At 34.8% G+C, this 11,146-nt stretch overlaps 1 protein-coding gene across 1 annotated transcript in view; it reads left to right on the top strand.

Annotated features, from left to right (window-relative positions):
• Nucleotides 1–3,854: 3,854 nt before the first annotated feature.
• ANKRD11 (ankyrin repeat domain containing 11) overlaps nt 3,855–11,146 on the top strand; it is a 257,700-nt gene continuing 250,408 nt past the window's right edge. The window contains exon 1 of the mRNA XM_007477320.3: nt 3,855–3,938. The gene's annotated coding sequence lies outside the window, so the exon portion shown is untranslated. The remainder of the gene's footprint in view (nt 3,939–11,146) is intronic.

Below are 11,146 nucleotides of genomic sequence, written 5' to 3'. Positions count from 1 at the left end.
TCATTTGTATCACCATGTATTTTATTTTCATTACTCCTATTTTAATTTATCCTCAACTCATTTGCAATTATATCACACTCATTCCTTGATTCATTCTAATGTGTTCACTGGGGAAACCTTCATAAGACAATATTCTTACTCTGGTCACCCTTTACAACCTTGCTCCAGCATTTACCCAAGTTTGCATAGTATCTAAATCAGGTGCTTGTTGTCTCTGGCAAAAGGCATTTTGACATTAATTGGTATACCTAGTTTGATTATTGTTATTATTTACATTCGAATCATCTATTATTATTATATTACTACTATTCCAGTTATTGTTTTTATTATACCCATTCCTTAGTTATCTCCTAACCTGATTCCTAAAGTGGCAGTCTCTGTACAGGTGTCCAATGCGATCACATAGAAAACACTGTCTGGGGCCTGATCTCCTTTCATTTGGCTTATAAGTATTATTAGTATACCTTGCCTGTACAGATCTTAACACAGTAACAGCATTTATTTCTTTGATTTTACTCTCTCTAGCCTTTGATTCCACTTCCTTCAATTTCCTCTTAAGTCCTCAACAATAGTATCCCTGTCATCATTTCTTTCCTGTAATCAAATATGTGGCCTTCCTCTATAGATGATCCAACTAATTCCTCCCACTCAGGCTAATTTGTTTTTTAAAACTGTGTAATCTTTGGGACAGCATTTTTAACAAAGACCCTCTTAATATGTGCAATTGAATTCTCTCCCAGTGGATCCATTCCCAATAAAGCTTCAGCTGCCTTGGTTATCTTTTCCAGGAAAACTGTAAGAGCTTCAGAGACCTTCTGTTTGATTGCCTCAAATTTTGACCATAAATCGGGCCTTTTGGTATATCTTCCCATTATCTCCAGAATTGCATCTCTTTCCTCTATTAACATCTCATAAACTCCCTCTTCAGATGTATCTATCTTCAGATCCTCTGGCCAGGATTGCAAGAACAGATCTGTTCTAGTCTCCTGAATAAATTTGGTTCTTTCTCTCTTAGTCAAGAACTCCTTTATCAGTAGGGCGAAATCATTGAAGTCTGGATCATACAAATCAATTGCCCTATGCATCTCCTTAATCACCCTATTAGGTTTGTCTTCCTGATGGACTCAAGGTCTTCTGAGGAAAATCTCTTATGTATTTTCACTTTATGGACTTCATTTTGTTTTACCACTGGCATATCTCTAAGTGGGCACAAAGAAATTATTCCTGCTGCTTCCTCTTTATCTAGTCTAAGTTTTTCCCATTATTGTTTATTTTCTTGGTATCTTGTGCAAAGCCTTGGGTCATATTTAGATTTATTAAGTGCTTGATGGTATTAAGTTGGAATTTCATTTGCATAACCATCATCTTCATGTCATCCTTTCTAAACCAGGTCACCAGATATTTTAGACGCTTAACACATAGGCACATAGAGACACGAGACTATAGACCACACAGGCACAGATTACAGCCAGGGATACATACATAAGCCATAATGTCACATAGCTCAACATCCATTAAGGGTTTCAGACAGTTCATAGCAAACACATAATGACAATAATTAGGGAACATCACAAATACAAAATATGGTACATGCAGAAAATAATTGAAGAACAGAAACAGTACATTGCTAAACATGTCTACAGACATGCCAGTTTCCATTGTAAGATTATTGCAACAATGTATATTGTACATAAACTAAAGATATCGCAAATAAATTTCAAACAATCAAAACAGTTTTTTTTTCCTCTTTTGATGGTTGCCCCAAGATGGCTGCCAGGGTCTGTGGTGCGGCTTCATTCAGTAACCCCTTCAGGAAGCCAATCCTCAGAATTCTATGTAACCCCCTAAGTTCCTAGCTAGCTAAGTACACAGAGAAATATACAATCATATAAGAAATAAATACAATATACAGATCCTTAACCTAGCTGGCTTCGCCAACTTTTAGGATAGGATTTTGAATAAGGGAAACACAAGAGGAAAAAAATATATAAAAATCTACTTTATTGTTTTGGAAGGGAAAGGAATAAGGACGTAGAGATTTACTTATGCTTATTTCTTATTTTAAAAACTAACTCACTATGCTAACTAGGTTACTAAACTAAAGCTTAACCAAGTTCCCAAATCTTACTCAGCAGGGGTCCAAAAAACAGTTAGATCCAGAATCTGTTGTGTTTAGATGTCCAAGCAAGTCCTGATGTCCAAGTGAGACTGAATGCTGCCCTCAGCTAGATACAGGAATCCTTCCTCAGTACCACACAGGGAAAATCCTCTTCAGACCTTCCTCTTGACTTCCTCAGGAGACCAGAAGAAAAAGTCTGTTGAGGAAAGATTGAGTCTTCCCCAATCCTCCAACTCAGGCCTCCCAGCCACTGTCAATCAAATCTAGGTTTGCACTAGGTTTTGTACAGTTTTGCAAATTGTAAACCTTTCCATCCTTTATCACACATGTGCCAAGTAGTATGTTAAGCACTTTAAAAAATAACAAATATTTGAGTATCAGAAGAACCATGTAAGAGAGGGGTTATTATTATATACTCATTTTACAGAGAAGGAAACAGAGGCAAATTGAGACTAAATGACTTGCCTAGGTCAGCCAGCTAGCTTAGGCTAGTTTAGAATTAAATTGAAAGCCTTTCTCATTCCAGGCTCAGTGTTTTCTGTCCACTGAGCAACTGGTTGCCTTTAAATTTGGAAATTAGTAAACTTAGAAATTAGAGGAAGATTTTACTCCCTCTCCCTATCTTTCTGGCACCCATGGATTCAGCAGCAATGTCTTTGTTGCCTAGTTTTGAAAATAGTTATTTATCTTAAATATTATGAATAGAAGTTGAAGAAGTTTGTAAAGTACCCTGTTAGTGCTGCTTGTCCCATTCAGCATCCTATGCTTGACACAACTCCTCCCACTGCAAAGTTCCCTCTTAGATTATTTCTTTAGAAGCATTTGAGGATGGAGGGCTGCCAAATGTTGGGAAAGGATGAATGGGTGTGGATGATAGTTGCTTTTTAATTACAGCTTTGACTTCATTTACTCTTAAGTAATCCAAAAAGATTATACAACTCTTCAGTAAAAAAGTTCCTTTCTATTAGCTAGAAATTCTTTTTGATGGCAATCTTAAAAAGTCTTTTATCTGGCAGTATCTTTCTCTTGATTAAACAGTGAAATTGAATACCTTAACACTTGGGTCCAAAATGAAGAATTCTTATCTTTAGATAATTCTTATAGGTAATTTCTTACATGCACTAACTTGCCTATTGTTACATTAGATGTGACTTTTCCTGGAATATTTCTCACCTAACTAATTCTCCTCTCTTCCTTATCCAACCCTTTGTGCCCCACCCCCACCCCCCAAAGGTGTTGAGTTTAAATAATAGATTTATGTTCCTTGAAATCAGAATATTTGGCTTTTATGGTAATTAAGTATTTTTCTTATAGTATCATTTGTCTTTGATACTGTGCGCTTGGGCCCCCCCTAAAAACAAACAAACGAACAACAAAAAACCTAACTGGACAAGCACTCTATTATTCTGGAAGGTGTGCCCTTACTTTTGGGATGTGGGAGGAGAGAGACATCCATAGTGAGTACCAGAAGTATGGGAGATGGATCTGCAGAGGATTGTTTATAAGTAGAAATGGATGACCATGCTGGTAATACTCTGGGATGGATGTGGGATTTACTGGGTGCAACACCAACTCTGAAGCTTGGAATCTCCCCTTCAGAACATAACATTCAAAGCAAAATATTTTGCTTTGAATGTTATGTTCTGAAGGGGAGATTTTACTTTTGAAGGGTGGAATTAAAAATTAATATTTATTTTTATTAAATATTTTTATTAATTTTGTTCTTTTGTTTCAGAATTACACATAGCTGTTTTGTGACCCACTTGTGTTGGATTTAATATATACATCCTGATAAAGACTGCTTTCAACTATGGAATCGGTAAATATTTTTTTGTGATTTCACCTCATTTTTTTATGTTCATTGCATTAGTTTGCAGAGATTGTGAAAATACTATATTGTTTTTACAAGTTTCTCTTGGGCCTTGATGACAAATTTTAGGTAAATAAATGCCTTTTTATGTGTGTTGATAGCCTTAAATTGTTTCAACCTATGTCCTAGACAATTAATTAGTGTAGAATTCAGGACTTTCTTAGTGATGGTAATTAGCTTTTGGGTATCAATGAATAGCTTATAGTTTCATACAGTATTTGTCTGAATATTTAAAAGAGTGGATAGAAGACCTGTTGTGTGTGTTCAATTATCTAAATCCTCTGTCAGGAATGATTATTTCTGATAAAAAGGACTTATGATTATCTTCTCAGAATAGGTAGGAATTCATAAAAATAGTAATAGTAATTATTCTATCCTTTAGCCATGTTGGATCAACGGTTTAAGATAATATCTTTTATACATTTGTTTTTAGAAATCTTACAGGACAGATCATATTTTAGTATTATTTTTGTTCAGTTTGTAATATAGTTGGTTATAATTTTATGACTACTTGTCTGCAGTCTTCTTACTACAGATAAAAGTGATAAATTTGTTAGCCTTGCAGTGGGACTGCTTTGTCTGATGCTTTATCTTGACTGACCAATTCTGCTCTGGTTTTGAGAAAAGTTCCAGTGCATGGCATCTCACTATTTTCAAACAAATGACAATAAATTGAAAAGAATTCTTCATTTTTGGAAGGAACAATGGGAAGGAAAATGTTAATGAATTTGAGGTTTCAATTTTCCAAACAAGATGTGTTTAACAGGAATATAGGCAAAACAAGCTGTTTCATATTACCACCATTAGTACCGTAATGATATTTCTTTTTTCACTTTAGAGATAGTAAAAACCTGTTGCAATTTCAAAATTTGCCCCATAATATATAATAGACAAGGTAGTGGGGCCAGTTAGATGTTAAAGTAAATTCTTGGTGCGGCTGTGTGTCTTGGTGGATTGAGAACCAGGCCTAGAAACAGGAGGTCCTAGGTTCAAATTTGGCCTCAGACACTTCCCTAGCTGTGTGACTCTGGGCAAGTCACTTAACCCCCATTGCCTAGCCCTTACCTTCCCAATATCCAGCATTAATTCCAAGATAGAAGGTTAGGGTTTAAAAATAAATTCTTCTTGTTGGTATTTAATATTTACTTATTTTTTGTTTTCAGTCTTCAGTGAAGTGTAGGCATTTGGAAACAAATTGTTATCTTATTACTCCTTCATATATTTGCTTGTTGCCTTTTGGCTAGTTTTTGTTGAAATTTGTGCTTTCTAAGTGCTTCTAAAATTATATATGCTGTTATATTTTTTTATTAGTTTAGGAGATGAGAAGTATCACAAAGAAAGAAACCAGTTAGCATGTTTTGAGGAAGAGAATCTATGTGTATCTATTGTAGCTAGCAAGAGCAAATTTGTAAAATATTGATTGTTCTGTTAGCTTTTTAAAATAATATTTTGGGGTCCCTTCCATTGTATGCAAAATATGATTTCCAACATTTGGTTTCAGATCTGCTCAATTTAAAAAAAATATATATATATATACAACAGTGAATCAGGCATTTAGGAGATTGAGTTGAAATACAGTCCATTTGAGTTGTGAAAGTTTTCATTGCCTCGCTTTATCAATTTGTTGAAAACATTTCATACTGGGTCTTTAAGATTTTTTATCATGAATATTATTTAGTTAGAGACAAACGTTAAATAACAGTAAAAGGCATCTCTGTCAAGTCAGCGTACAGGCTAGTGATGGCAACATCAAGCAGTCTTGGCAATGGAAGGATCACTGGACTGGAATGAAAGGAGCAGACTTCCTGTGGAAGAAATTGCTTGACACCCTGTAGTTGGCTTGGTAAATGTTTGTTGATTGTTTACTGGACTTGAGCAGAGTTTTACATGATGGGTATGTTCAATAGAATAAACATGTAGGAATTTGTAATAAGGAAGTCCTTTTTAAGTGTGCTTAGAAGGTTATAGCTAGAGTTTGTGTTGAAGAGTAGACCAAGAAAGATTTTTGATGTCCTTGATTTGGATTTTTGATGTCCTTGATTTGGAATTGTATATAGTATTAGATGGGAATTCATTAGAAGTTTTTTTTTAAAGGATGTCAGGAGAGTTGATATGGTTAAATATAACAACACTTGTCTCTTCAATAATCTACAATTTTGAAATCAATAAATATTTGCTTCTCCTTCATGAGTATTACTGACAGATTTCTATCTTTTGACATAAAAAGTGTGATCATTTTTTCAATATAGAATGTGAATCAGTTTAAGATATTTAGTCCTAAATGAAAGATTCAGATGATGATAACTTTTAGTTCTTTTTATCTGTATTTTAATTGAAATGAGTACATCTTGTTTTTAGAAAAAGTAAGATATTTCTATAATTTGTTTTTCCAGTCAATTTGGGTCTATTTTGTATAAAGTAGTTTATGTACAGTTGTTGTCTTTGAGGCCCAGGACTTATTCTGACAGTTATATTCTCTTAAAAAAAACGGTGATTATTTTGTTTTTCTTTTTATATCTCTGGGTTTTAGCATAATTCCTACTCATGTTTGTTGATTCATTGACTTATCCACACTTAACTCTGTTCCTTTTGTATTTACTGACATTCAAGAAGTATGAGGTTGTGTGATCATAGATCAGAGATAAAGGAGGTGGGCAAGTTCATTTACATGTAGATTGGAACTAGGACATTGGGAGATCATAAATTTAGTCAGCTTTAAATTATTGCTATTCTTTCTCCCTTTTCCTTCAGTCATTCGTTCATGATTAACCTTGAAAATCAGGAAAAAAGGGGAATATTATTGGAAACAAGCATTTCTTAGGTGCCGATAATATTCTAAGCCCTGTGTAAGGCTTTACAAATGTCTCTTTTAATGCTCACAATAATATCTTTTTGTTCTCATATTAGTGATTCAATGCCTTTTTTACCGACAGGAATAAGAAAACATTTCTTTTAAAAATATCTAGTTTCTTTTGTCGTATATTTTTCTTTAAACATCTATACAGTAACATTTTGTTGTATTTAAGAAGTAGCATTGAAGTAGCATAGGTCAGTATGGTACTATGGGAAATTTAGATACAAGGAAAAATGTTTTGATGCTTTGAGACTTGTGCTATTGAAATGGACATTTTTAAAAGAAAACACATTTTTCTTCCATCTGGCCATTGTTTAGGGGTGATTTTTACAAAGGCAGAGAATCCTTTCTGGCCCTGAGATTTGTTGACCCCATGTACAATATATTCAGTAGTTTTAACTTTTGTTTAGTTTAGACTATCCTGACAAATGGTGTAATCCTCACTCCTTTAACATTTTCATTAAAAAAGAAGGAAAGGGGTCAAGGCAAAGAAAAAATGAGATTGAAATGGCTTTGGGGGTTATATATATATATATATTTGCTGTATAATTTCACAGGGTTTGTAATGAACATGTAGGTGTAAGATTCAAAGAATGAATAACGTAGGACTGCTAAAACAGCATTCTTTTCAGAATTTACCACCATGAAACATACAATTGTGAAGCTTAAATTTATCATAGAATTGCAATTTCAAAACATTTGTCCACAAAGAAATGAGTTTTTGAAAGCTGCATATCCTAATATAGCATTATTTATATGAAGTCTTTTTTTGTATTTTAACTTAACATTTCCATTAAAACTATGTAAATGGTTTATCTAATAGTTAAATGTGTGCTTATTTGCCTACAAATATGATATCAAATATTGTGGAACATTAGAAGGGTAAAATCTGTAATTTATTTTAGGAGTATGAAATAATTTACTGTTGTTGCAGTAATTGGCAATAGTCATGTAGCATTGGAAAGAAAAACATTCGCACAACCTGGTGTGATACTTTATCTCAGCCCTTCATCTTCAGAGCTTGGTCACATTGAAATGAATGAGGAAAAGAATATTCTTTAATAGATGGTGGATTAGTGGGAGCTGTTGTTTCCTTAGCCAGATGCTTGTGCACACTCTTCACTTTTATAGATTTTTATTTATCTTTTATATGTTCTTGTGTGCTCCATGTGGATATGAAAGCATTTTTTGACAGTAGTGATTATTCTGTTCTTTGTATACCCTATTTGTGTCTTTGGGCATATAATATATTATATGGGGCATTTGGGGAAATTTGGTAGCTCAGAGACAGGAGATTTTTGGTTCAAGTGTAACCTTAGATTCTTCCTTGTCATGTGACCCTGGGCAAATCACAGAACCCACATTTCCTAGCACTTACTGCTCTTATGTGCACACTATTGATTCTGAAATGGAAGGTAAGTTTTAAATATATGCATGTTTGTATTGGATTGATAGTCATTGTGGTTAAATTCAAGGTAGTTATAGAAATCAGGAAAAGCTTCATTTAGATGGTGGTTCTTGAGCTGAGTCTTGAATGGGAAAAATACATTTTCGAAATAGGGAGTATATTGCTAGGCTGAGGTAGAGCAAAAGGATCAAGATAAAAGATGGATTTGATGTTTGTGTGAGTAGACAGAGGTGGCCAGATAATATAGATAATGTAGAGATAGAAATGTCAAGATTTGGTAATTGATAGGATTGGTTGGGAGTGAGTGAGAAGTTGAGGATAAAGGAATACTGTGGAAAATGTCACTGTGAGGGAGGGACACTGGAGGTCCCTTATCTCACCTGCCTACCTCGCCTTCTAGGAAGAAACTGGTGTGAATTGTGTAACAGTAGAATATTCTTTCCTTACTTACTTCTGCTATAGCTGATTCAGGTGATAGTTCTGAAAAAGTCATGGTGCATAGGATGGTAGACACTTGTTAGCATTGTCAGTTAGCAATATGATATTTTGATCACGTTTGATATGTTGCTCTGGCATTATTGATATAACAGCACCAGTAGAGTAGATTTTTACTGATGTACTAAGACTTCACTTTGACTTAGCTAAATTATTTTCATTCAAGCTAAAGAATTCTTGTTCATAGTTAAACATCAGTTTCCCTTCATGGTAAATTTTTTTCATTATAAAAGAAGGAACAAATAATTGAAATGTGGTATAATTCATTGACCTTTAAAATGAATTTTGATTATAATATAGGATATTGAGGCACATCTAAAAATCACCCTAAAGCCACAAGGAGCTCAGTATTTAAATGCTAATCTAAGAAAAATGATTGTTTTTCTATGTATAGAAATGAACAGTTGTGTAATCTTTTCCCAAAAGCTCTCCTACTTTTCTGAAACATAGCTACTATTGTATTAGCAGTAAGAGATATAATATGATCCCTTCTTTCAAGTAGACTGAATTGACAACAGAAAGCATGTACCTAGGAGTAGAAGAATTAAAAACCAGGTCGAATAAAAGGGAAATTCTGAATTTCTCCCACAACCAACTAGACAAAGCATTGAATTGGAGTAGCCAGTAGTGACATTTTTTCCTTTCCCTGCATTCTGGGGTGGAGTTCCTGGCTCACATATTTTGGTGTCTTCTAGTATAAATGAACCAGGAAAAGAAGGCATATTTTAGATAATTTTTTCATAAAAAGTGTCTTTGATGTTGCTTTGTGTTTACTCAAAGACATTTGAGGGAAATCCAGCAACCATTCATAATTACTTAGATAGAAAGTGAGGACTTTTTTGGGTCCAATTTAATGTTCATTCACCTTATAACTACTGTTAACTAGTGTTGTTCTCATGTGTCTGACTTAGTTTATTGCCTGGAGTGTTCTGATGTTCCAAGTAATACTGGAAGGTGAGAGAAAGGCAGGAAGGAAGGAAGAGCAACCAATGACAGCTTGGCTAAATCTTGTCAGCCTTGGTATCAACACTCAATAATTACGTTCTGCTTCTTTTGATTTGATGGATGGAACCATGAACTACAAAACCTCCAATTAAGGAGGGGGATGGGCCAAACCATCCATTTTTTCATTTCCCATCTGGCTGAACTCTTGAACAACTTTGGACTTCTCTACTAAGGGTACCAGACCCCCTCTCCTCCCCTCCCCTCAATCTACCACATCTCAACTTTCTCCTGGGCTTACTTGTACATAGTAGGCCCTTAATAAATGTTTATTGACTGATGGAATATGTGTTTGATGACTTATTGGAGTACTTGGGAGCAGAGACTGTCTGCAAAGATTGCATTGCTCCAAAGTTGGAGCTTTAAGAAGTGTCAGTAACTGACTGGTACCAGAATAAGGGTGTGTGTCAATATCTGTGTTTTCTTGGATGCCTTAGGTTCTGTTGTTATGAATTCTGGTTTTATTTTATCTTGCCCTCTTCCATATCAGGTAACTGCTATTGTAATATGCATTTTGACAAGGGATTGTGGAGTTTTTATGCTAGTTCAGGATAGCATTTAGACATTATTTCTCATTTTGTGAATCAGCTCCGGAATAACCCAGGGTATCTCAAAAATAGTTCTCTCTTTTCAACAGATTTGGTGGAAGGGGGATTATAATATTATGATAACCATGAATTAAAGATTCGACCAGACAGTGATTTGAAAGCTACAGAATCAAGTTGTCTTTATGGTTGTCCAGTTCTTGGATATAGATGGCAGGTTGGTTTTTTTGGATTTAGTGTGGCACTGGAAGTGGAAAGTTATTAGTTAGAATTAGCTAGTCAGAATAACTACTTGGTAGGTTCCAAAGAACAGAAAGGAAGATTGATACATCCTTGGAAAGTGGGTAAGAACTAAGTGGCCTCTTGTAGATATTGTGCTAGGTAGGCACTTCAGTGGCGCCACCCCCCCCCCCCCCCCCCTACAAAAGGGAGTAAACTTATATTAACATTGCAAATGTGAAGGGCTCAGACAACCTACAACATGTTTACTTTGGCAGTGAGGGCTGCCAAGTTCCAGCTAGGCTTTGTAACCCAATATCCACATATTATTTTCCCTCTCACATTTAAAAACAGAGTGAGAATGTTTCTGTTTTCTTTGATATTTTGTAACTCTGGAGATTGTTTCTCGTTTGCTGGAACATTCTTAATAGAAGTTTCCTTCAAGTTCTAAAACCTACGGACTCTTGGGGGATTCGGCTGTTGTTCCAGCTCCTTCAGCTAATAACACCCAGTTTTCGTGTCTCATTTTCTCTTTAACTATAAATTTTACTAATTTATTTACTATGCTTGCTGATTTGCCATCACTTTGCACTATTTCTTGAGCTTTGCTTTTTAAATTTCAGCAGTTGTGAGG

The sequence above is a fragment of the Monodelphis domestica genome, chromosome 1, assembly GCF_027887165.1.
Source record: "Monodelphis domestica isolate mMonDom1 chromosome 1, mMonDom1.pri, whole genome shotgun sequence".
NCBI classification, from domain to species: Eukaryota; Metazoa; Chordata; class Mammalia; order Didelphimorphia; family Didelphidae; genus Monodelphis; species Monodelphis domestica.
This window is presented reverse-complemented; position numbering and strand designations above follow the sequence as displayed.